General features: G+C 43.7%; 1 protein-coding gene and 1 long non-coding RNA gene across 2 annotated transcripts in view; both read left to right on the top strand.

Moving 5' to 3' along the window:
• The window catches only part of LOC134439550 (protocadherin alpha-3-like), a 61,892-nt gene that overhangs the window by 24,532 nt on the left and 10,476 nt on the right, over window positions 1-26,884 (top strand). The gene's annotated exons all lie outside the window — the stretch shown is intronic.
• Window positions 75-1,030, top strand: LOC134440430 (uncharacterized). Its single transcript, XR_010032958.1, has 3 exons — window positions 75-148; window positions 227-305; window positions 401-1,030. It is a non-coding gene; the product is annotated as an uncharacterized LOC134440430 (long non-coding RNA).

The following is a 26,884-nucleotide window of genomic DNA, read 5'->3' on the forward strand; positions in this document are numbered from 1 at the left end:
CCCTGGTAGCTCAGTGGCTAGTGCGTAATTGGCAACAATGCCATTGTTTTTATAAAATCAGCTGGGATAGCCAGGCTCGTAGGAGCTCTCCCGGTGCGCCAGTATTCTGATGGCCTACCCTGTGGCCTTGCAGCTGATTTTGAGTAAGGTATGTGTCACCACTATATTTCTAGATGCTATCAAACATTTAGAAGTTGTGTAGTAAACAAACTCTTTTAATTACCAGGCTGAGTAGCCAGAGATCCCCGTGGCGTCCTACCTGCCAGTCGATTCTGGACGCAGTCCTTGTCGGTGTTGTGGCAGAGGTGAGCGTGTATTCTAAAGATCCTTTTTGTTATGTCACCCTTTGTGTAATATGTGCCTGACTGTTAACCTGTCTGTTCGTTCACCTGATTCATAGACACCTCAGAGGATCATCGAGGGTCTTATGGTGACGTTCGGTGGGCAGTAGCCTACTAGCTCACCGCTGTTTTGCCCTGTTAGTTTTGCCTTTCTGTTTATTTGTTTGTTTTGTGTCTTTGTCCAGCCGCTATTCAGTTAAGTGTGTTGTTATTTTCCGGGGTCGGTAGGCTATACACTGAGCTCGTGTAGCCTAGGCTATGTCTAACTTTGGGCTACAGTCAGTGGGCAGGTTCTGATGGGCTTTAGTAACTTTGACTTCAAACGTGCTTACTCACGTGTGTGTGTGTGTGTGTAGTGGATAATCACCCTGACTTGAATCACTTCATAGTGTAGTGTGCCTATGAGCGTGTGATTGTGTGATTTACCATAGGCCCTTGATTTTGGTGCACGCGTGGTGAATAGTCTAGCCTCATCCGACCTGCCCTGTTGGTCTAGCCTCATTAGGATCTGTGTCAACTGACCCTGACTGCTCTGTATTTTATTTGCGGTGAGATATTTTACTTATTGTCCTGATTAAATAAAGAAGATATTGTTATTTTTTTAAGGTACGTCTCTTGTCCATTCTATCCGAACCTGTTGTGCCTTGTCTTTGTAAAATCAAAATATATTCTGGGGTGGAAGCCCCCCAGTGGCGTAGTCGTGCAATTACAAGTATCAGCTTGATGATAATTATTTTAGGAAAAGTAACATCTAAAGGTCCACCTTACTACATTTGGCCTATAGTCGGCAGAGATAGATGTATCAAAGAGACGTGTCCTTTTTTTTAGCTTTGAGTTTATTTTTATTTTTTTTGAAAGGCTGGTTGTAAATAGGGGCAAAACAGCGGTGGGCATAGTGGGGTGCCGAGCAGCGGAGCGCTGTGACCATCTCCTCCATCTCCCTGTGCACTGTCGTGGCCTTCCTGACCAACATGGAAGACGATTCCCAGGAGTGGCGGGAGATAAAGAACACCATGAGGCGGCAACAGGAGCAGTTGCAACAGATATCACAGTGGGTGGACGCTTTGCATCGGTCTCCACCAAGGTCGCAGGCAAGCCCCATCAGATGCTGGCGGTGCCATGAGCCGGGGCATTTTGCACGGGACTGTGATGGTGTACGAGCGCCATCCCGAGCACAGCCATCACCGGCAGCACAGCGGGGGGGCAATGGACGGCCTTCCCCACGTCAACCCACAGGAGGACAGCCGTCTCCAGAGCAGAGGACTCGCTGTTCGGGTGGGGTGTGGCCGGGCGTGAGGAGCTGGCCACCCATGCCCACTCCCTCAAGTTCATACTGTGTCCTCCTGCAATGTGTGTGCATGTGTGTGTGCGTCGCCTTGATGATGATCCAATTGTGTTTTACTTCATAGAATGGAATGTCAGTGTGAGTGGTGATCAAGGAGGGTGTGCGTACGGATACGCATGCCATGGAGTATGTGCATGTGCGTACGGTTGCCTGTGTCTGAATGCATCTGCTTGTGTGTAGGCTATGCACCTGCCTTCCCAGATGCTTGTGCGTAACCTACCAGTGTGAATGGGTGGGTCTGCCCTGTGTTTGTGCTGTGGACCCACCAGTGTGTGATTTGTCCAGAGCGACACTAGTTCTCTGCCTGGCCTGTCTGCAGTTGGGCGCCGTGTGAAAGTGCACCTGTCTGCCTGCGCTGTGTGAATGTGAAAGCTGCCTGTGTGTGCGTGCGAAAGAAATGGTGATCCCATGACCCGGTACCATGGTTAACCTGCATCGGGGTATTTTTGGGGTTGGTCATTAGTGTGCTGTTTTTGTTGTGTCGTCGGGACGACGACAAAAACGCTGGGGGAAAATGTAACAAGTTGCACTGTCCAGTGCAATGTAGTATGTCCTTCAGCAGTTGCCATACACTAATGACGTCACAGGAATCTCTGGTAGGTCAGTGGCTAGTGCGTAATTGGCAACAATGCCATTGTTTTTATAAAAATCAGCTGGGATAGTCAGGCTCCTGGGAGCTCTCCCGGTGCGCCAGTATTCTGATGGCCTACCCTGTGGCCTTGCAGCTGATTTTGAGTAAGGTATGTGTCACCACTATATTTCTAGATGCTATCAAACATTTAGAAGTTGTGTAGTAAACAAACTCTTTTAATTACCAGGCTGAGTAGCCAGAGATCCCCGTGGCGTCCTACCTGCCAGTCGATTCTGGACGCAGTCCTTGTCGGTGTTGTGGCAGAGGTGAGCGTGTATTCTAAAGATCCTTTTTGTTATGTCACCCTTTGTGTAATATGTGCCTGACTGTTAACCTGTCTGTTCGTTCACCTGATTCATAGACACCTCAGAGGATCATCGAGGGTCTTATGGTGACGTTCGGTGGGCAGTAGCCTACTAGCTCACCGCTGTTTTGCCCTGTTAGTTTTGCCTTTCTGTTTATTTGTTTGTTTTGTGTCTTTGTCCAGCCGCTATTCAGTTAAGTGTGTTGTTATTTTCCGGGGTCGGTAGGCTATACACTGAGCTCGTGTAGCCTAGGCTATGTCTAACTTTGGGCTACAGTCAGTGGGCAGGTTCTGATGGGCTTTAGTAACTTTGACTTCAAACGTGCTTACTCACGTGTGTGTGTGTGTGTAGTGGATAATCACCCTGACTTGAATCACTTCATAGTGTAGTGTGCCTATGAGCGTGTGATTGTGTGATTTACCATAGGCCCTTGATTTTGGTGCACGCGTGGTGAATAGTCTAGCCTCATCCGACCTGCCCTGTTGGTCTAGCCTCATTAGGATCTGTGTCAACTGACCCTGACTGCTCTGTATTTTATTTGCGGTGAGATATTTTACTTATTGTCCTGATTAAATAAAGAAGATATTGTTATTTTTTTAAGGTACGTCTCTTGTCCATTCTATCCGAACCTGTTGTGCCTTGTCTTTGTAAAATCAAAATATATTCTGGGGTGGAAGCCCCCCAGTGGCGTAGTCGTGCAATTACAAGTATCAGCTTGATGATAATTATTTTAGGAAAAGTAACATCTAAAGGTCCACCTTACTACAATAGCAAAGGACCTAATGTCGATTAGGCAGGGCCCAAAGGGTCCACAACAATGTCTAGGTTTCTGTAATAAATGCACACAATTCCTTGGGGAATAGAGAGAGAAATGAAGGGGGGATGAGAGAGTAGTGCTCAGTGGGAGGGACTCGCACTGATTACTATGTATGTGTCTGTTGCTGGGCAACAATGGCGTCCTCTCGGCTAGGTTAACGTTAGCATCAGAACCGTGAACAATAGGGATAGCTAGCAGCTATGTAGCAAGTAAACCGTGTGGTTTCAGGCGCTTCAAGTCCCGTAGTGGACGCGCGAATGTATCAAAGGGTTCTGGAATTAACGATAACAAGTCCAAGTAGAACAGGGAGAGAAAGAAAACGAAATAAAAGAAATAACAAGTGGGAGACGTTGCCGTCTACGCAGCCATTACGAGTTGTAAAACTACAGGAAGTGGGGTTTCAGCGTGCTTGTGTAGGAGCTGCAAGCCCAACTTGGCTAATGGCTAACTTGCAGAGCGTTCCGAGCAGAGTTGGTTATTCAGAGAATAGTTTACTACAGATTATGCACTCAAAGTGTATAAAAGAGTACCGAAATGCTCGGAGGGTTCTGAGAATCAAGTATTTCGACAGGGAGAGAGTGAAAGAACGAGAGAGAGGGAGAGAGATAGAGAGAGAAGGGAAAGAGAGATGGAACTCTAGTGGCTATGCGTGTCTGTGTAAACAAATGGTTAGCGTTGCGTTGCTAACCTAGGGCTTTCTATGGCCAGTTACAACCAAAGGCGCAGCGTGTGTATTTATGGACTAGTCGGCGAAACGGCCGCGCTATGACGGTCCTCGGAGAGTTCAGAATATTGATGGTTAAATCAATACTTGAACTATTCCGTGCGAACGACACAAGCGGGGTCGCTAGGCTTAGTAGCCAGTAATACAGAATGGATTAGCAGAGGGGAACCTAAGCTAAGAAGAAGGATAGACAGAGAAGCAGGAGAAATGCAAATAAACATGTGCACATGAAAAATAACTCAAGTCATAGTTCAAAAACACATCTATCTCAGTACATAAGCTATGCCCAGTGCCTACTGTGTGAGATGAAGAGGAGGATCCAGTTTCCAAAGGCGCGGTACGTCCGTCTGGAAATGGGGATTGCAGTCCACGTTTCTCTCGTCCTCGAGAGTTTGGGGCTGCAAAAGTCTTTGTTGTTGCGGCTTCGAGATTCTTCGGTTGAATCCCAAATGCAAGAAGTTTGTTCCACGGAGGCGTGCGTGGATATTTTCTCGCAGTGAGCTCGCCTTAGCCCACAGTGTCCGGATGAAAGTCTTAAGATATGACCAGGCAAGACCTTAGACTTGAAGTGAGGAATTCTTTGCAAAGTGTTTTAAGATGAACTCAGCAGTCTATGTTTGTTATTCGGCCAGATATCAAACAATACTGTGTCCAAAGGTTGATGCGCAAGTTGCTCTATGCGTCTCGTCCGTCCCGCGGTCAAAACTAGAGTGAGGGTCTTGGGGCAAGACAATGGGTTATCAGAGGTCACTGATAACGAGGTGATGGTGAATGGGGCTTTAGTCACAGCGCCTCCTAAAGGAGGAGGACTGAGAACAACATGGCAGGGACCCTGGGCCAGCCATTTGGTGGTCAGAGGGGAAGTAACTCTTTTACTAATGATTATTGATGACCTTCGTCTCAATTATCATCAGTTTGAGTCACGTGATTCTCATAACTTTGTCATGAGCTTCTCTGCGTAGAGAAGTGGCAGGAATTATACCTACATGTGATATGATGTGTTTGACAGGGATTGTGTTGCTGTATAGTAAACTAGTAAGCTTAGCATCTTCAGATGGCGTTGTGATTTGCTAGACTGCAATTGTCAGATAACTCCTCCAAGACTCTGTCTAGTATTGACACAATTTCTGGAACCACCATTGTTAAAGTCCCAATTGTTTGGTACCTTATTTTAGGACAAGTGTCAATCTAAAGTTTGGTTTAAAACATGTGATTGACTGATGTGTTGTGAACAAGTATTTGAGTTTCAGTCTTCCTCACAGCCAAGGTCTGGCTGCTCAAGCAACATCCTGACTCGGAACATATCAAATTTCATTGTGTAGAAACTCTGTTCATAGCTTTCTATTTTCCCAAACAAACCAGTCCATAAAAGAAGAAAAATATGCCCTCCATTCTTTCACCATTTCGTTTTCAGTTTGTCTGCATGTATTCAGTTGCACATTAAATTCAATCTGTCATTCATAGGGGAACTTACAAGGACACATTTTACTAGATTGCTACATTGCTACATGCACTTGCAAAAAAGAAGCAGATCCACCAGACTACCAGAATTGCTCTGATGCTTCAACCAACTTTTTAGGTGCAAGATAAAAGTTGCTACGTCAGGATTTCAAACTGGCCAAATCCCACTTTCTGTATCACACCCATGATGTGTTAAAGCATTTCCCAAAACATCATGAATTGTTCATGCTAGATGGTCCAGAGGGATGATTTTAAAAGGCTGAATATGTGAAGGGGAATGAGGCCTCAGCCATGCTTGTGGTTAGGTGTCTTCCTGAGCGCAGTCTGTGGCCTGTCAGCATATCTCTCTCTCTCTCTCTCTCTCTCTCTCTCTCTCTCTCTCTCTCTCTCTCTCTCTCTCTCTCTCTCTCTCTCTCTCTCGTCAAAGTCATTTGTCATTTCAGCTCATTAGTTCTGTATGTAATTGGTCTACATCAGCACTCCCTTCTGGGCTTTTAGCATGTGTACTTGTGTGTGTGTGTGTGTGTGTGTGTGTGTGTGTGTGTGTGTGTGTGTGTGTGTGTGTGTGTGTGTGTGTGTGTGTGTGTGTGTGTGTGTGTAGAGGGAGGGAGGGTATCTTACAGAGAGAAACCGAGACGGACTGCGTGTGTATAAATGTGTCTGCTGACGTCTGTGCCCTGTCTCGGTCCACACCTCTCTCAGTGTTGCAGTCTGTCTGCCTGTAGTTGTGTGAGGGAGAGGAAGCGAGATCAGGTTTTTAACAGTGTGTGTGTGTGTGTGTGTGTGTGTGTGTGTGTGTGTGTGTGTGTGTGTGTGTGTGTGTGTGTGTGTGTGTGTGTGTGTGTGTGTGTGTGTGTGTGCGTGTGCGTGTGTGGGAGAGAGGGAAGGTGTGTGTTTGCGCTCCTTCTTTGTCTTTGTATGCACGAGAAAGAAGTGGGGAAAAGGAAAGGGTGAATGAATGAAAGTGATCGAAGACATGCACATACTTAGAAGGGAACAGCTACTGTGTGCTTGGCGCTGTCTGCTCGCGGCATAGAAACGGATCTAACGGCAGAGGACAAAGACAAAGCGCCTCTGCCTCTGCCTCTGCCTCCATCTCGTGAGCGTGTGTGTGTTTGTAGGGCAGGAGGGGAGAGATTGCAGCGATATTTTTGGCGCGCAGGCAGCGCTACAGTGAGAGAGAGAAGGGAAGATAATGTCCTCCCGAATTTAAGAATCAAACGCAGCAGGGAGTGAGATGAAGCTTAGTGCGCCTGGCTCGCATGCCCACTGTGTTAGACGGGAAAGATTTGAAGACTTGAAGTGTAACACACACACAAACACGCACAGTTATTCACCATTCCTATCATTGTGGGGCACTCCCATTGTTTTGCATTCTAATAAAGCTAAAGAAAGCGAAATTGTTCCCAGACCAAACCCGTCTCAAATTCTAACCTTTTAATAAGGCAATGGTTATTTTGCATTTTTAAGTTGTATCATTTAAGTAATCATGACAAAAAATTGCCCACTGTGTTAGACAGGAACAATTAAGTCTTTACGTGTGAACACATACCGTACGCATACTGGCTGCCATTCCTATCATTGTACAAACCCCAACTCCAGTGAAGTTGGGACGTTTGGTAAACTGTGAATAAAATCATTTTCAAAACATTCAAACCATTCATTAGATGGAGAATAGTGAAAAGACAACATATTAAGTTTTAAAACCGAGAAAAAAATATTGTCTTGAGGGACATATACTCATTTCTAATTTGATAACTGCAACACGTCTCAAATAAGTTGGGACGGGGATCAGTGAGATGTAATAAACATCCAAATAAGATAAAAACACCAAAGAAGAACATTTCAAAACTAGACTGCCTGTGCAGTCGCCTTCGACTGCTTAAGGTATATCCCCGAAACGCAACGCTTCCAGTTCTCAATCATTCCTACCACTCCCGTCCACCTTTTCATGAACGTTTATGATAAATACAAAATATAAAATAAATATATTTAATATCTATACATAGATCAATGACGTGCATAGGCTTAATACCAAATGACTATTGTGAAAATGAAGGAAAAAATGGGGCAAATGGTAACACTGTTTTAATGGTTCACTATTACAGTGGATATACCACATTAGGTACAGTGTAATAACCAGTGTAACAATATTTAATACCACGTCATACCAGTGTGACACCATGTACCAATTTTGTACTTATATCATGTAGGCCATTTGTGTGTAAGTGGTATTACATGGTATTGCATATTTGTACACTGGTATTACACTAGTATTACATGGTATTACATATTGTTACACTGGTTATTACACTGTACCTGGTATTGCCTATTTTTGCACTGGTATTACACTAGTATTACATGGTATTAAATATTGTTAATTGTTATTGTTATTGTTATTGTTATTGAAAGTGTTGACCTCCAAACTCGAATCAGTTCATGAACCTACCCTGCAGCATTCACACACCAAATCTGGGACAAATCCATCCACCCGGTCAGAAGTAATGGGCCAAACAAAAATTCGGCCATCTTGAAATTGTTGACCTCCAAACTCGAATCAGTTCATGAACCTACCCTAGAACATTCACACACCAAATCTGGGACAAATCCATCCACCCGGCCAGAAGTTATGGACCAAACAAAAATTCGGCCATCTTGAATTCGGCCATCTTGAAAGTGTTAACCTCCAAACTGTAATCAGTTCATGAACCCACCCTAGAGCATTCACACACCAAATCTGGGACAAATCCATCCACCCGGTCAGAAGTTATGGACCAAACAAAAATTCGGCCATCTTGAAAGTGTTAACCTCCAAACTGTAATCAGTTCATGAACCCACCCTAGAGCATTCACACACCAAATCTGGGACAAATCCATCCACCCGGTCAGAAGTTATGGACCAAACAAAAATTCGGCCATCTTGAATTCGGCCATCTTGAAAGTGTTAACCTCCAAACTGTAATTAGTTCATGAACCCACCCTAGAGCATTCACACACCAAATCTGGGACAAATCCATCCACCCGGTCAGAAGTTATGGACCAAACAAAAATTCGGCCATCTTGAATTCGGCCATCTTGAAATTGTTGACCTCCAAACTCGAATCAGTTCATGAACCTGCCCTAGAGCATTCACACACCAAATCTGGGACAAATCCAAACATCCGTTCAAAAGTTATCGCGTTAACACGAAAGACCTTACGCGGCGGACGCGGCGGCGGCGGACGCGGCGGCGGCGGTGCACGCAAAACCATTACATCCTCGACGCTCCGCGTTTCGGGGATATAATGAATTGTACTGATGGACAATATGAGTGCCCAGGTATAAGACCATCACAGAGAGGCTGAGTCACTCAGAATTTAAGATGCAGAGGGAATAATTGCCATAGTTATTACATACATGTTTGAATTTCCTTTGATTTACCATGATTTAGTGTATATAAGACATATTTTTGTCATTAAAACCATTGTATAGGTTCATGACATCATGAAATATATATCCGCTGTAGTCTTACTCTAGCACTCCAAGAATTAGAGCTATTGAAAATTGACCATATTAAGAATGTTTCATGTGTGCAAATAAAAGAGGGGTTTAACATTCTCCTATGCACCCGAGCTCATGAACTAGACCCAGAAGACATGGGAAACTGTCCTTTGCTTACAGAAGTCAGCAGAAGTTGCAGAACTCAATTCTTTTTCGAAAATTGTAGTCTTGCACATCCTGTGCTACAGTGAAAATGGACCATTCAACTTGTGTTAGTGCTAACTTCAAAAGTCAGCCTCCGTGATGGCATGGGGGTGCAGTAGTGCATTGGTTAAGTTGTTCTCATTCATCTGTAGAGTTAAATACAGTGCTGAAAGATATAAATGGGTTTTAAACAGCATGAAAAAACACTCATGCATTGAATTTTGAAGGGAGATCTTCAACTACTGCCACATAGTAAGGACAAATTGCATTCTCTACTATGTTTTAATAGTTTAACTCCATCATAAGGACCAGCAGGTAATAAAATGGCAGGCTTTTGGTCAAGACCTGTCACACTGTAAGCACTACAGAAAGGGAAACATTTAGCCTAGAAATCTAGACGCCCGGGACGGGATCGCTAGGGGCGTCTAGATTTCTAGGCTGGGAAACATTGCAAAACATGACAAGGAATACACCCTCCATTTAAGCTGATGAAATCATGTCCAAGATAGGAATTAACACTGTTTTTTTAATATATAAAATCATCTCATCGGTTAATGTATTTAACTGTTAAGTGTTGTCTTTTGTTTTGTTTTTAGTCTTCCTTGGCATTTGCTACCTCTTATTGTCCCTGTCCCAACTCTTTTGAGAAGTGTTGTTTTTACATATTCATGAATATCCCCAAAACAATCATTTTGGTCAGTTTTGATGGCTGATATGTTTTCTTTGTGTCGTTCTCCATCTAATGTAACAATCAGACATTTTGAAAACTATTTTTATTTGTTATCATTCACAATTCATCTTGTGTCCCAACTTCTATGGAGTTGGGGTTTGTAGGTCCACTCCCATTGCTATCCATTCTTACTAAAGAAGGCTACCCTAGACCAACCCCATTCCTAACCTTTACCTGTCAGTAAAGCAATGTTTTTTCTTTTCAATGTTTTTTTTATAATTTGGAGAAAAACAGTGGGGGGGGAACACACTTATTGGGTACCCCAATGTGGACCTCACAATTCATCCCTTTTCTGCTTTTTCTGTATTAGTAGGGGCATTTGAGCCCCGAATGTGCCCAAATCACAGACATGCATGTGCCACACAGCACACACACACACACACACACACACACACACACACACACACACACACACACACACACACACACACACACACACACACACACACACACACACACACACACACAGTTTCCCACACATTATTGTGTTATCGTTCCGCTTGCACTTGTTCCTTTGTCTTTGTTCAGTTGCTCTTGCACTCACACTCATTTGTGATGGTTTTTTATCCTCCCTCCTACATCCGCTCCTTTGTTCATTGTCTCCCTTCATCTTTATTTAGGACGAGTGTTCACACCTCTCTTTGTTGCTAACCTTCCCGCTTTCTTCCTCCCCTCTATTCTCCCTCTCTCTCGCTCTCTCTCTCTCCTTCACTCTCTCTCTCATACTGCTCTCTGATTCTCTGTATGTCTCTCTCTCTCTCTCTCTCTCTCTCTCTCTCTCTCTCTCTCTCTCTCTCTCTCTCTCTCTACCTTTGTCTCTCCTTTCTTCTCCAGTATCTCTCTCTCTCTCTCTCTCTCCTGTACATGTGGGTGTGATTATAAAATGGCTGACGTATAGTATAGCCTTGCGTCGTGAGTCACTGAGGTGCTCAAGAATAAAAATCATGTGGTGGCTCCTGGTCTTACAGTTCCCTGCTCCTTACTTCTCTCTCTCTCTCTCTCTCTCTCTCTCTCTCTCTCTCTCTCTCTCTCTCTCTCTCTCTCTCTCTATCTCTCTCTCCTTTTCACCTTGCATCCCTTAACTTTCCCTTTTGTCCTCTTGTTCCCTCTGTCCATTCATCTTTTTCTCCTCCCTCCTCCCTCCTGTCTGTTTTACTATGCCCCTCTCCTTGTGATGATTTTTTGTATGCATCTGCATAGTGTACTGCAGTGAATAAAAATGAATACGGCACAGTAAATTTTGCAGTGTTAATTCAAGTGTAGTCTGGGACTAAATGCACTCTAGGAGATGTTATATCGACTCTCAGAGTGCTGAATTAACACAGTAAAAAAAGACTGTGAGCCGAGCGATTTCAGGCGTGGTGCCTGTCCTGACATCAGGTGTGGGTACAGTAGGGTACATTTAGCATTTTGCTAGTAGTCATAAACTCTTGGAAAGGTTTTGCTTGATGCCAGGCATAGATTACGTCCGTCATTCTGCCCTATAAATTCTGTAGTTGGCTCATGTTGTTATTTCCTGGTCTACCTCTCTCCAAATTACCCTCTCTCTCTTTTTTTGATTGCCTGCCACAGTTTCGCTTGTCTCTGTCATCTCTTTCCAACGTCCTTGTTTTTTCACTATGCACTTCTCTCCATAGACACACTCTCTTTCATTCATGTGCATTTGTGTCACTACTGTAGTGCTTGTCTTTTGTACAAATGTTCATTCTGCTGTATATTCTGTTCATTTTCTCTGGTATTTGCCATTGTAAATTAATATTTAGGGTTGTATTGGAACTACTTTGTTAAGGGAAGGGGGTGTGATGTTACAGTAAGAACGCTCTCTCTAACCTCCATTTTTCTGTTCCTGCTACTGTTTCTCTCTGTGTACTGTATAGACTCCCCGATCCATTCATGCATTTTCATTCACCAGTGCAGTGCTTGCTTGTCCATTTTCACTGTATTTCTTTTTATTTCATCAGCTAATTGTAAGTGTGTCAATTTTTGTGCCATATTTTGGATGGCTGTGTTGGGGGGGGGGGGGGGCTGAGTCTCCATCCTCACCTTTCCCTGTTCCTACTCGGTGTGTGCCTCCATGTACTCTCTGTTCCCTTCATGTGCATTTTGTGCCTCGCTAGTGCAGTGCTTGTCTCTGTATCCAATCTGACAGCTGAATGAATAATTCAGCAGGTTTACAGTGTGAGCTTTTTGAGAGACGCTCGGTGATTGCCGTGATGGCAGGCGGTGTCACCGTGTTTTCTTTAAGGATGTCGCTGCAGTCTGCACGAACATCTTATTTCCACCACGAAAAAGATAGGAAATCTTATATAAGAAATGGCCTGCTTTCGTAGTATAGGCCATATAACTTAAGTAAACACACTGTACACATTCAATGTACAATGTTTATATATTGCAGTATTTGGAACATGCATGTCTGAATGTATGTGAAGTAAATGAGGATGGGCTTATGTGCTTATGTGCTTATTATATGCCATATAAACATTTTGTAGATCTAAGCTGACTTTTACAAGACATTTTTTGGACTTTATCACCTTTATTAACCAGATAGGACAGTTGTGAATTGACAAGACATGAGTTGGGAGAGAGAGAGGGGAAGGATTGGCAAAAGGACCTCAGGTCGGAATCAAACCTAGGTCACCGGAAAAATGGTATGGCGTCTTTGATCATTGAGCCACCACGCCCCTAAGGGCCTCCACACATCGGCTCCGACAGCACTGCGGAGCACTTTCGCTTCCAACACAATTCTGACCCCCAAACCCAATTTCACACAAAGATAGCATGGATAGTCAATGGGCGGCTCCGACAAAATAGAACTTGTCTCTAATCGCTTGCCGACATCCGCAAATGTCCGCAGACATCGTCTCCGGTGTGCTGGGTTGTATTGACAACAATGGAATCGAACTTTGGCAGAGCAGTGCTCAGCACTTTGTAGGAACCGATGTAGGTTCATGTTTCCAAAGTAACTCAGACACTGTGCAGTGAAATGAAATCAGCTAAATATAGCCAACATGTGGGTGCATAGGACATTTGTTAAAAGACTCTTACAGCAATCACAATCAGATTCAGGTGTTGACAGCCCATATAAGTGCTGCGGTTGAATTTGAGAAATCTATGCACTCCAGAATTTAAGGGTTATCCTTTTCCTACTGGAATGATAAAATATCCGTTTCGAGACACAGTACAGTATATATTTTCATTTTATGATGTCAGTTTATATGCAAGTCATTTTTTGTATTGTATTAGGATGACTTTGTTATAAAGGGAGGGGTGGGCTGTTAAGGTGACTTATGTAACATGCCATCTTATAATGGCAGTTGTGCTTACAGAGTCTTTGGAGCAAAAAAAAAATAAAGTAAGCAATCAGGAAAAAAAATCACACAGACATTTTTCTTAGTGAGTGTAGCAGACAAGACAAGGGTCGGGGGCTTTTGAATACTCACTGTCCGTCTGCCATTGAAGAAGGAGGGGGAAAAAAGAAAACAGTCAAATCTGTCACCGAGCAAGCGCACTCGAGGATGTCACTGACAGGCTGCCACAGCTTAGCAAGATGCACATCAGATCAGCTGACCTTTGGAGAATGTGGGAATGTGGACTGGGGCCGCAAGCGATAGCTTACACACACACACACACACACACACACACACACACACACACACACACACACACACACACACACACACACACACACACACACACACACACACACACTGTAGCATACACACATACAGACACATGCACATGGCCACACACACACACACACATTGTAACATACACACATACAGACACATGCACATGACCGCACACACACACACTCACACACTGTAACACACACACTGACACAGAAGGGCCCGCAGATGCACCCCCGAGTCCTCCAGACCTCTCGGCTCTGTTCCACTTTCCTATCTGGATGCCCGTTGCCATGGTAGCAGAGGCTGCCCTGCTAATAGGCTGCGCTGGTAACACTCTCTGTGTCTGATCTGCACATCTCACACACATACCCAGTGCTCAGCGCACATTGTCAGCAGCATACCAAATTAGCACCATATCTCTATTCAGTGCTTTGAAGGATGATAGAGTAAGACTCGTCGTGTCTGTACATTTGTCATGCAGTGTCAAGTTTAGCTTGTGAATGCCAAATCTAGATATTACATGTACCTTACACTATACAGTGCATTGTATTTATTACATTATATTTGATTTGATCAGACAGTTTTATGAAAAGCAAGTCACAAGAGAGCAAGATTAAAAAAACATAGTATGTTCGTGTGTGGAGAAGAAAGAAAATAGAGTACAAAGCCATAGCAGGCCGGGTTAGTGCAAATGAGCACGGTTTAGTTTTGTTATGAAAGGAAAGAGGAAGAGGCATTCAGGAAGATTCATGAAGATGTCATTGCATCTTGTTACTGCATCTTGTCTTTTCTGAAAGTGTCCAGTTTTGCTGGGTAATATTATGCCAAATCAAGACAATAGTTATGTAATGCCCAGAGGCAGCACATTATTTTGTGTGTAGCCATTCGGCACGCTACAGCCCCAATAAACACTCCAAGTGGCACAAAAATATCCACTTGTTTGCTGTGAGTCAAACATGTTGTGTGTTACGAAGGCTGTGCCTCTATGAGTCATTTATTTCTTTTTTTCTGGATGTTATTTCTTATACCTCAGGGAGCATTAGGTCTGGTCACACAAATAGTATACGGTTTGATCCTGTCTCAGGTCTGCCCTTTCCACATGTAGGAATTCTGAATAATGGGGGCAATCTATTGCATCCAGCAAGATGTGAGTAAAGGTGTGAAATCACTAGTGGACAGAACTGGTTAGATCAGGGCTTCACATGATGGTTTTTTTAAAATAACACATTTTTATAGCCCCTACACTGGCTAGGCCATTTGGCAGTGTGAAAATATCTTATTTCATAGCCTCTTAGCGCAGATGGGGTTGCCAGCAGGCCTATTCACTATTTGCTGAAAATACTCAACTACATCATAACAACATTGCTATGACATTACCGAGAGCCTTAAGTAACAGATTAAGACATAGCCATTACAATTTTGGTGACAGCAAACATAGGCTCTGCACTAAGGGGTTAATCATGCGCTTATAACTTCATTGTGATACTTTGCAACATACTCTTTGTTTGCTCTGAATTAACTTAAAATGTGAAGTGAGGAAACCTGCTGTGTGGAGTAGATTACAATACCTCCATCAAATGACATACTGTACGAACTGGTGATTTCACTGTTATCCCAAGCGGCGAGAGGAAGGGACAGTATGTTTTGCTGCAGATGCCAAAATAAAGTGCTAAAACTGGGTGTTCCTATTCTTGTGCCAGGGAAGTACAGTACCATCCCTCCTCTTGTTTCCAACTGGAACAGTCCTCAATATTTCCATCACATACTGCAGGGTGGATTTCAAAGTTTTAAAAGCAGCTGAGCGTGGACAGAGGGCCTAAACTGGGTGTAGAACAGGAGACTGGGGGGATGAAGGTGTTACGTTCCCATAGGGAAAAGGATCATCCATTCTCTTGTTTCCAACTAGGGCTGCTTTGTGGAATAGTTCCCAATATCTTTGTCCCTCAGGGTTTTACAAAGAGCTGAGGTCAAAGAAGCACTTTGCTGTGTTGGTAAAAATGAAATGAAGAGGAGAGCACAGGAACAGGAGAGCGCTCCGATTGGATGGGTGTGTGCTGCTTTTTGTTATGCCCCCCAATACTTCTGTCACATACTGGTGATTTCATTGTTTTTTAAAGAGCTGCTGTGATACAGTGGGCCTTTGCTGCAGAGATCAAAATGAAGTACAGAACAGCAGAATGGGGTGTTTCCCCATTCTCGTCGCATAACAGTATCACTCGCTCTTGCCTGTCTGACTGGGGCTGCTTCTTGTGTAATAGCCCCAATACTTCCGTCACGCACTAGTGATTTCAGTGTTTTAAAAAAGAGCTGAGTGCAAGGGAGAGCTTTGCTGCAGAGGCCGAAAGGAAGTGAAATACAGGGGGAGTCTGTGGCAGGGTGTCTTATCCCTGTGGAAGAGAAGTATCGTTCCTTTTCTTCTTTCTGATCATAGTTGCTTTGTGGAATAGCTGGCTGTCACGGTCACAGACATGGACTTGTGATTTTATTGTATTGATAAAAAAGAGCGGAGTAAGGAAGAGGCCTTTACTGCAGAGGCCAAGATGAAGGCAAGAACAGTATTCGGGAGTGGGTCGGTGGCTGTCCCATTCTCTTGGTAGAGAAATGTCATCCCCTTTCATTTATGAACTGAGTTGCTTTGTCGAATAGCCCCCAACACTTTTTTAAATATTTATTTTTATTTGAGCATAAGGGAGGCCTTTTCTGCAAAGGCAAAAAAAGATGTGAGCAATCAGAGAGTGGGTGGATGGGCATCCCATTCCCATGGTAGGACAGCATCATTCACTTGACCCTCTCGTTTCTGACTGCAGCTGCTTTGTGTAATACCCTCCAATAGTTTCACCACATACTGCAGTAGTGAGTCCAGTGGTTTTTTTTAAAAAAGTTGAGTGTAGATTGTGCTGCAAAAGCAGATCAAAGAGAGTGTTTGGGTGTCCCAATCCTGTGGAAGATAAATATCATTCCATCTCTCGTTTTAAAGTACCGGTCCCAAGCTGCTGTCGTCAGCTTTATTTTTATATTTTATTTATTTATTTTATTCCCGGTGGGTCATCGGCGGTCAGTGTGACACCAGTGACAGGAGTGAGGTGTTAATCTCATCCCGCCGCAGCTCTGCTGAGATGACAATTTGTGACAATTCAACCGTAATCCCCTGCAAATGAGATTTCTCTCCCTAACCATGTACTGGATGACAGTAGAGACAGTAGTGGGATGGGAATGGGGGTGGGGTGGGCTGGTGGTGTGTGTGTGTGTGTGTGTGTGTGTGTGTGTGTGTGTGTGTGTGTGTGTGTGTGTGTGTGTGTGTGTGTGTGTGTGTGTGTGTGTGTGTGTGTGTGTGTGTGTTGAGGGAGGTGAGCCTGTAAAAAAACGGTGGTAAATCATGGATTGATTTTTAAGATGACACGGAAAACGGTGTGATTCCGTAGCAACATCCTAAATATCATTCCTGAAAATGATAACAGCTATGGATTAATATGTTTAAAAGACAACGTCAAAGCAGCAGCTAAAATCTATCTAAAATCGTTTTTATTTTTTTAGGTTTGGTCAGGTTTTTTGTGTGATTTATGGATAATCCCCCAGGATGTCTTGTTTCTTTATCCTTGGCTCATCTCTGCTTTACGGTCCTAATCTCACTCTGTGAAGGACATGGGATCTAAGGACACAAGATATTGGTGGGATTTTTGTGACAGATTACTGTCATTGTCCCTGTTTTTGGGAGAGCCTCAGTGGCAGCCCCCAAAAAGGGAGCGGTGTGTACCTTTTGACAGTCCCAAGGGTTCATTACAGCCATGCTCTTCTGGCACACGCACACGCACGCACACACACACACACACACACACACACACACACACACACACACACACACACACACACACACACACACACACACACACACACACACACACAGACTCTCTCTTTTTTTCTTTTTCTCTTTCTCTCTCTCTCTCTCTCTCTCTCTCTCTCTCTCTCTCTCTCTCTCTCTCACACACACACACACACACACACTCTCACACACACACACACACACACACACACACACACACACACACACACACACACACACACACACACACACACACACACAGGCAAAACCCTTAGCAGCACACATTTTTTCTGTACTATTGTTCCACATGACCTGAAAAGCAGGAGCCTAAAGCTTCACATATTTTTTTTCCTTTTTGGTTGGCTTTCTTAAGCGTCTGTTGTTGTTGTTATTGTTCCGGATGTTGTTGATTTCCAGGTGTCTGGGCCGATAATGGCGCCTGAGTATGCTCCCATATCTCTGGGTGGATGTAGCCAGTAGTAAATCCCTTTGCCTGAGGAAGACCCAACATGGCCGAAATGCTGATTTTTTTTTTGTTCATATTGAGCTCAAGCAGTGTTGTGGATTTTACATCCTCATACTATATTTGGATTTCATCCTCTCGACCAGTCTGACGGGATGTGTACACATTTACTCATTTTGAACACTGGATGTGGTGGGCGTGGTGGGTGTGTGTGACCTACTGTAGTCCAAGCCTCTAGCCTGCAGCCTCCTCCAGCTGTTATTGTTGTATACGTAGTGTTTTGGATGTTGTTGTTCATATTCAACTGTTTGGTCAATAATGGCAGCTGTATCAGAGAGAGTAGATAAGATAGAGGTTCCATTGGCCCATTGTTTCCGGGTTCTATTATTGCAAGGGGGAGGGGGGGAAATCCCCCTTTAGGCAGACCTAGGCAGACCTAAGGACTGTTCTATTCAATGCTAGGAGCATTATGACACGCCCCTTTAGGCAGACCGGAACCTGGTCATGTTAGGTGCCCATAGCAACCTATTACATTGGCATATCTCTATACTTAAAGAATCTCTGGCTGTATGTCCCTGGGTAGATGTAGCCTAGTCCCGGTCTTTACCCTACAGCCCCCGCATCTCCTTCTGCTGCTATGGCTGTGGATTAGGCCTCAAGTGGGATAGTATAGCAAGACGATTCACTTTAGGAGTCGTGGAGTCGTGGATGTTGTTGTTGATGTCCAGGTGTTGACTCGATAATGACTGCTGAGTATGTGTCTGTGTCCCGGAGTGGATGTAGTCTAGTCCCAGCATATAGCCTTTCTGTCCTCCTCTACTGCTGATTCTATTATTGTGGATGTGGATTCGGCCTCCAATGTAATGGTGTAGTAGTGGTACTTGTGCACTGCTGTTGATGTCGCGGATGTTGTTGTTGCGCTTCAGCTTTTTGGGCCGATAATGGCTTCTGAATATATATAAAAAACTTTATTACAGGCTCAGGGCCCACATTGGACACATTACAATACACACATCAACAATACAAAAATTACACATACAATAAAAGGAAGCTAGTGAAGGCATTCATGCCAGTGTTCCCAGGTAGTAGACATATATCTTACAGAGCTACGACTTGGATCAACCAATTGAGCGATAAGTTCATTTTTTGCACTATCAAGCCTGCTCATGAACTTAAAGGTAAGATTTCTTAACAGTGCCATAAAAGTAGTTAGACCAAATTTGCAGAATAACCCACTTGCTCTAGTACTCCTTGGTTTCTTTAGGAGAATCCTAAGACAATCATTGTCAGCTTGTGTCCCCGGATAGAGCTGAGTCTCAACCTCTGTCCTTTCTAGTCTTCTCCTCTGCTACCGTGTATGTTGCTGATATCCAGGTGTTGAGGCGATAATGGCAGCTGAATATGTGCCCGGGTCTCTGGGGGCGATGTAGCCGAGTCACAGCCTCCAACCTCCAACCTCCTCCTCCTCCACCGCTGCTTCTGTGGATGTGGATTAGGCCTCCAGTGTAATAGGGTGATGCTGTGGTGGTGTAGTAGGGGAATGCTGTAATTCTGAGACTTCTGAGCCCCCTCTCTCTAATGCGATTAGAGGGGGCAAAGCATCTTAATGGCAGCATGAAGGGGAGAAGGGTGTAACACGCCTCGCCTTTTGACAAAAACACCCGCACCGCATCGCTGCTCTTTGGCATAGCATGAGTTTTCTCCTCCTCCTCCTCTCCTCCTCTGCCCTTCTCTCTGTTTCTCGTCCTCTCTCTCACACGTTCCCTCTCGTTGTGACGTTCATTAGTCTTCATTTCCCATGTCAGCCACGCTTGTCTCTCTGGTGTTGCTCCCTCTCTCTCTCTCTCTGTCTCTCTCTCTCTCTCTCTCTCTCTCTCTCTCTCTCTCTCTCTCTCTCTCTCTCTCTCAGCTGCCCTAGTTTCCTGTGCTCATCCCCTCTGCAGTGTCCTCCCCTCCTTGTTCTCCTCTATGGTGCAGGTGTGTCGCCACTAGTGCTCATGCTACTATGAGACACTATATGCCACTGCTCACTGCTATGCTTGCCTCTATGCCATGTGTCTCTCTGCTGTCTGTTTATTGTATCCCTCAATCGTACTCTCATTTTATTGTTCTATCCAATGTTCTTTTTTTTACCCTTTTTTGGGCCATTATTTGAGATAGAAAATGGAGGAAATGGAGGAAATGGCCTTGGGTCAGAATCAAACCCGGGTCCCTGGTGTAATGATACAGCACCCTAGCCCACTGAGCCACAGTGCCCCATTCTATCTATTGTTCTATATTCTCCATGTCCAGTGCATCGTTCCATCTTTCATTCTCTCATGCTATCGTTCTATAATGCTTGCACACCTAGGGCCTCCACACACCGGTTATGGAAAAGTGTGGAGCTCTGCTCTGCCAACATTTGATTTCACTGTTTTCAACACACACCGGGGCCAATGTCCCCAGATGTCCCTGGATGTTGGCTGCCGATTACAGCAAAGGTCTATTTTGTCGTAGCCGCCCCTCATTTAGCCATGCTCTGCTGTGATGAAATTGACCTTTCATTCTTTATAGCACGCTGGTGTACAGGGGTGACCAAAACTGTCGGAACCGACAGTGCTTTGCAGTGCTGTCGGAACAGGAGTGCGGAGGTCCTACGGTCTTCTGTCTAAAGATGTTCCACCATTTTTTTCCCAATATCTGCTCAGCTGAACTCAGATATGTAAAATTCCAGTTACTTCAGTGTTAACAAACTGTGTTCGGCACATTTGCAATCAGTCCTTTTGCATTTTCTGCCAGAATGAAGCCTAGGTTGTGTTATTGCTGTATATTCAATATGTTACCCAATTGGCATTACACAAGTTTTGAAAGTAAGCTGTATGAAGGGGATGCATGAGTGGAGTCAAATCGGGGGCCCTAGTACATGATTAAGTTTTGATGCAGAAAGTGAAAGATGGTGTACTCTATTCACTGCAGAGGGACCCGGGACCAAGTCAGAATGTTTAATGGACATACAGAGAGAGAGAGAGAGAGAGAGAGAGAGAGAGAGAGAGAGAGAGAGAGAGAGAGAGAGAGAGAGAGAGAGAGAGCATAGCAGATACACTGAGACAAGAGAGTCAAGTGGGAAAAAAACTACGACAGGGAAAAAATGGCGTGAGAATAAAGAGACTCACAGAGAGATGAACAGAGAGTGCATTCAGTTTGAAATAAAGATGCGCTGCAGCGATAGAGAGAGAGAAAGAGTAAAAAGCGAGTGATTCGGCGAGGGAGATGAAAAACACTAGCTAGGGGAGAGAGACAGAGAGGAGAAGTCAGAGAGAGAGAGAGAGAGAGAGAGAGAGAGAGAGAAAGAGAGAGAGACTGTGTGTTTTTGCGAGGAAAATGAAAAAAGAGGGGGACAGAGAGGAAAAGTGAGAGAGTCAGGGAGCGAGAGAGTGAGAGAGGGGGGATGAAAGAGAGTAAGAGTGCAGCTGAAGATCACTGGTTCATGAATGACGAGCACAACTGGGTCAGCGACTTTATGCAGTCGTCGAAGGATTTGAACTGTAAACTGTAAATGGGATTTTGTTTGTTTTTTCTTCATTTACATAATTCATTCATTCGTGCGTTAGGTTGCTGTTGAAAGTGTGGAATTCTTGGCTCTTTCTGTGCTTATGTTATTTCTGCCTTTGTTAAGTAGGCTACTTAAGTAGCCTATACAGTAATTCCACTGATTTGTGTGTACAGAGAGGGGTCGAGTCTGAGTGTGATTTTTGCGTGGAAATGTCCCCTGTTTTTTTGGTCTCACTGACACATTTTAGTATCAGATTGAAATTATGTCTATTTTCCCTCCTGTTTTTTGTCCATTTACATAATTCATTCATGAAGTATGGAATTCTTAGTTATTTATGGATATGTTATTTCCAAACAAGTAGTCTTTAATTCCACTAAAACGTGTGTTCAGTGAGGGGTCAAGTTTGAGTGTGATTTTGTGTAGATTTTCCAGATATTTTTGTGGGGAAATAATTATTCCCATGGACACTTTTGGTGTCTCTCAGTCTCAGTTCAAAGTTATTTATTAGCCTCGTTCCAAAGTGCTGTAATCTATAATTAACAGTCAGGAAATCAGTGAGTGGAATTCATTTGGACACATGGGAACATGTTTTATTGCAATCCATTGCAGTACATGTTAGAGGGATTGATAGCAATAGTGTGGCAGCTGGGCCATCCATGAGGAGGGTGAATATGGAAGGTTTCTGGGGGCACTTGAAATGCCCAGCCAATTGAAAACCATAGGGATTCTCTTTGGAGCGAACGGGGGGGGGGGGGGGGGGTACCAACCAACCAACCAACCATGCCTCTTGGCAGGGCTGTGTGATAGCACAGCTCTTGTTCATGTCTTTCATTCATTCACACTGTATGTGATTTTTCTCATTTCTTGTTTTGCAACATGAAAGTATGGGTTTTAAAGCACTGTCAATATAGAGAATTGTGACATGCAACACAACATGTTCTAAGCTCAATATTTTCCAAATTTGTTTTTGGGCCTTTCACAATCATAACCCTGCATATTGTCATCACAGTCAACTACTACATATTACTTATTAATCTCCAATGCCAGCAATATCTGTACTCCATGTGGGTAAACCCTTTTTGCTGCAATGTCTCTTGGAGTGCGATTGTGCAACAGCCTTCATAATTATTAAATGACATGTCATTTCTTCATTCATCAAACCATGTTGTTGTTGCTACACCATGCCATAGACTTCCAGTGGGCTATCACCATACAGCATGCTCTGTGTAATCGGTGATATAGTGGTAAAAAAGAAGTCTTGAACTGTGTCTTTGTTTAATACCCATATACCCAACAAGGTGAGTAAATAAAGAGTGCTAGGTGTTAGTAATGAACAAGTGTGAATGGTGTTTGTGTGCAATTCTCCTTCACTACGTCACTGGATAGTATTTTGTAATGGTGTGTATTACTGTGAACTTTGCCATGTTAATGATGAACTATGAACTCTGATTTATTACCATGCTAATCAATCTCTTCCCACCTTTTTTTCTCTTTCTCTCCTCTCTTCTTCCCTCTGGCCTTCTCGCCTTGCCTTCACAATATGGCTGCTCCTATTAGGTGAGTACACTCATGCTTCCTGCCAAACTGACACACACACACACACACACACACACACACACACACACACACACACACACACACACACACACACAATGGCCTTTTCCGAAATGTTCACTTGTAAACTACATAGTGCACAGTAGAGGGGGGTGATTAACAATGTGTTTGACTGACTGTTTGTAAAGTCAGGAGAAAACAGATATTTTGTTCCAAGAGAACTGGCTAGGATTCAGGGAGGTTGGGAATACAGAGGATGCTGTTACAAGGCTCTTCTGGATATTGTGCTTGTTTATGGACATGACATCCGACACTAACCTTTTAGGTGAATAACACTTATATCGCTACAGTAAATGTTTCATAGTCGGTTAAGTTGAAAACATTTAATGTCAATGCACTATATATGATGACACGAGTGAGCATTTCAGATTTGGCCAATGAGTACACACACACACACACACACACACACACACACACACACACACACACACACACACACACACACACACACACACACACACACACACTCACTCTTACAGTATGCATCCCAGTCTTTCTTTCTATTATCTCTTTCTTTCTTTCTTTCCTTTCCTTTCTATTCTCTCTCTCTCTCTCTCTCTCTCTCTCTGTCTGTCTGTCTCTCTCCCGTCTCTCTCTCCCCTCTCTCTCTCTCTCTCTTTCTCCCTCACTCACACACAAAACATTACATCTGCATTGCATGATACAGCATCCTGAAGACATTTCAAGGAACGCATTCCCACAAACTCCAGTTGTCTGTTTCCATTGATTATGAATGGCACACTGGTTACAGACAGTTGTGGAACATAAATACGCGCACACACACACACACACACTAGGGCTGCACAATTAATCGAAAATAATCGAAAATCGTGATTTAATCGTGACATCGGAATTGCGATTTCAATCAGGATTTAATTGTGGCAATTGTGACCTGCCTTCGATCGACCAGAACATACTAAGTTTCATGCGATTGCCTCTTACATAATTATTATAATTCAGTTTTATTTTGTTCATCGTATTTAATTCATTCTTGGTTGTATTTCATTTTGTTCAAATTTAAAAGAAAATTCAGCAAAAAATGAATAATCGTGAGTGATCATCGTGATTCCGATTTTGATCCAAATAATCGTGATTATAATTTTTTTCCATAATCGTGCAGCCCTAACACACACACACACACACACACACACACACACACACACACACACACACACACACACACACACACACACACACACACACACACACACACACACACACACACACACACACACACACACACACACACACACACACAGAGAAAACCTCGTGACCCCATTCATGTATACTGCTGACTAAAATTACAGGTCAATTCCACATGCTTTTCACCCAAATGAAGCATCTAAAATCTCACCCCTCACTCTTCTGACTATCCTTTCTCCTCAAACTCTATCTCCGCTTCTGAAACGCACACCTCCGATAAAATACCCCAGTGCCTGACACCTGAAATCAGGCAAGGTCCAGCATTAGGCCTACACATTAGACCTAATCAATGCTTGGAGATGAGAGTAATAATGACTTTGAATTTGTACCATTCGCCATAGTTATTTCTTGCTTTCTGCTTGTATTGTACTGTGGTGTACTCTGTTGTACTGTGCTCAGTGGTGTAGTCTACGTAGAACGCGGGTATACGGAGTATACCCACTTCTAAATTTCAGGAATTTCATTTTACCCACTTAAAATTGATTGATCCATTGTTTTGAATGGCACAAATATATACAGTATACCCACTTCAAACAATGTTCAAATAACCCACTATAAAAAAGTAGACTACACCACTGACTGTGCTGTACTGGGGTGCGTTCCCGCAATGTTAGCTTTGAACTACAGACGTACTTTGTAGTTATCTACTTACTTCAAGGCGAAATCCGTGCATTTCTCGAAACCTTACTATTCCCACAGTAAGCCAAAAGTAGTGCGGCTGCTTTCCTGAGTCCACACCGCTACTTACTTTCTTGGCATTGCAGTGCGTGACCAAAGAAGCAACAAGAGATATGCATGATTGCTGAGTCATGATTCAGCTGTTTCCTCCTAAATTCAGTGCGTGAAGTAGAAAGCAATAATGTACAACCACCACCAGCACATTTGATTGGATGTCACGACACCGTGACTCCGCTGTTTCCTCCACAACACACCTTGTAATTTCTTTGTGAAAAAACACGGCCGTGGCATTACAATCTGACACCATCCGCACCAATAATGCAGTATTATCTGCATGCCGATTGGATTTCGTTTCATTCCGAGGTGTAATTTGTAAAATATTTGGACAATAAAGTTGTGGTTACTCCCAGAAAATCGTCTGTTAAAGTGTCATATCCCTGAGAAATTTTTGCGCAGATTTTATTCCATAGCCCAGTGGTATTCACGCTTGCATCCCAATGGGAAAACAGAAGCCACACCGGTTCGAATCCACATGGTTACAGTGCCACAATTTTGGAAATATCTGGCAGAAATAGATAATTTATGTTGTGCATTACCAACACACACGTGCAGCCAAGGGAAAATGTGTTACACTGTAGGGTCCAAAACACGATTTCACGAGTTGTTGTTGCGTCTTCCCCTTGATAGGCAAGCGTAAATACCACTAGGCTATGAAAATGAAATTTGCGCCAAAAAAATTTAAATAGTTGACACGTAATCCAGCGCATTTCCGGGAGAAACCAATACTTTCTTATCTAAATATTTCACAAATTACACATCGAAATGAGACGCAATTCAATCGGCATACAGCTAAAAGTATATTATTAGTGTGGGATTCATCAGATTCCAAGGATATGACGGGTTTTTTTCACGAACAAATGACATGACGTGAATTTGTGTTCTGAACACTCTCACAGCTGTATCATCACTTTGTGTGCATGTCGATTGATTTTCATCGCTTTTGCACCACAGGATTAAAAGATATTGACACATTTGTGGTCAAATATGTACTACAAGTTTAGCTAATGGGTGGAGTCACGCTCTGAAGTAGACTAGCGCTGTGTGTTACTTGGGGTGGCTGAGGTGATGTCTGGACTCAATGGATCTACTCCAGCTGTACTTCAACTTCACTGTCCAGATACGGATAGGAGGCACCTCACTTTCAAAGTCACCACTACTTCAGAGTGCACATTACTCCAAGCAGTAGTTACTTTGTGTGCTAACGTTCGAGACACAAGAGTTAGCAACTTTTATAGTATTTACTATGCAACATTGCTAACAAACTAGCTGCTTCGCACTTTGAGAATCGCACCCCTGAAGTGTGTAGCACATGGGGTGGTGGTGTCTGGTAGTGGTGACCTTAGAGGTTGGACTACTCTGCTAAGCAACATCCCCCACACCCCCGCTGGTCTGGTGATGAGAGGTTCGGCTTTGGCCAAAACGGTTTTTATTACAGTTTGATGGAATTGTGTCGATAGTAGGTCATTGTGGCATTAGAATTGGCAATGGGTGGTGTGTGTGTGCATGTGTGTGTGTGTGTGAGAGAGAGAGAGAGAGAGAGAGAGAGAGAGAGAGAGAGAGAGAGAGAGAGAGAGAGAGAGAGAGAGAGAGAGAGAGAGAGAGAGAGCACTGACCAAGGTGAGGGGGAAGCTGACCCCTTTGCAGATTTGGCTTTCCCATATTTATTTGGACAAAAAGGTATTACGTGATGAATGCTATCAATAGTAGGTCATAGTAGTATTAGTATTGGCAATGCAGTGCATGCATGTGGGCCTACATGTGTGTGCATGCATGTGGGCGTACATATGTGTGTGTGTGTGTATGAGAGAGAGAGAGAGAGAGAGAGAGAGAGAGAGAGAGAGAGAGAG

Source organism: Engraulis encrasicolus, chromosome 23 (genome assembly GCF_034702125.1).
Source record: "Engraulis encrasicolus isolate BLACKSEA-1 chromosome 23, IST_EnEncr_1.0, whole genome shotgun sequence".
Classification (NCBI taxonomy): domain Eukaryota; kingdom Metazoa; phylum Chordata; class Actinopteri; order Clupeiformes; family Engraulidae; genus Engraulis; species Engraulis encrasicolus.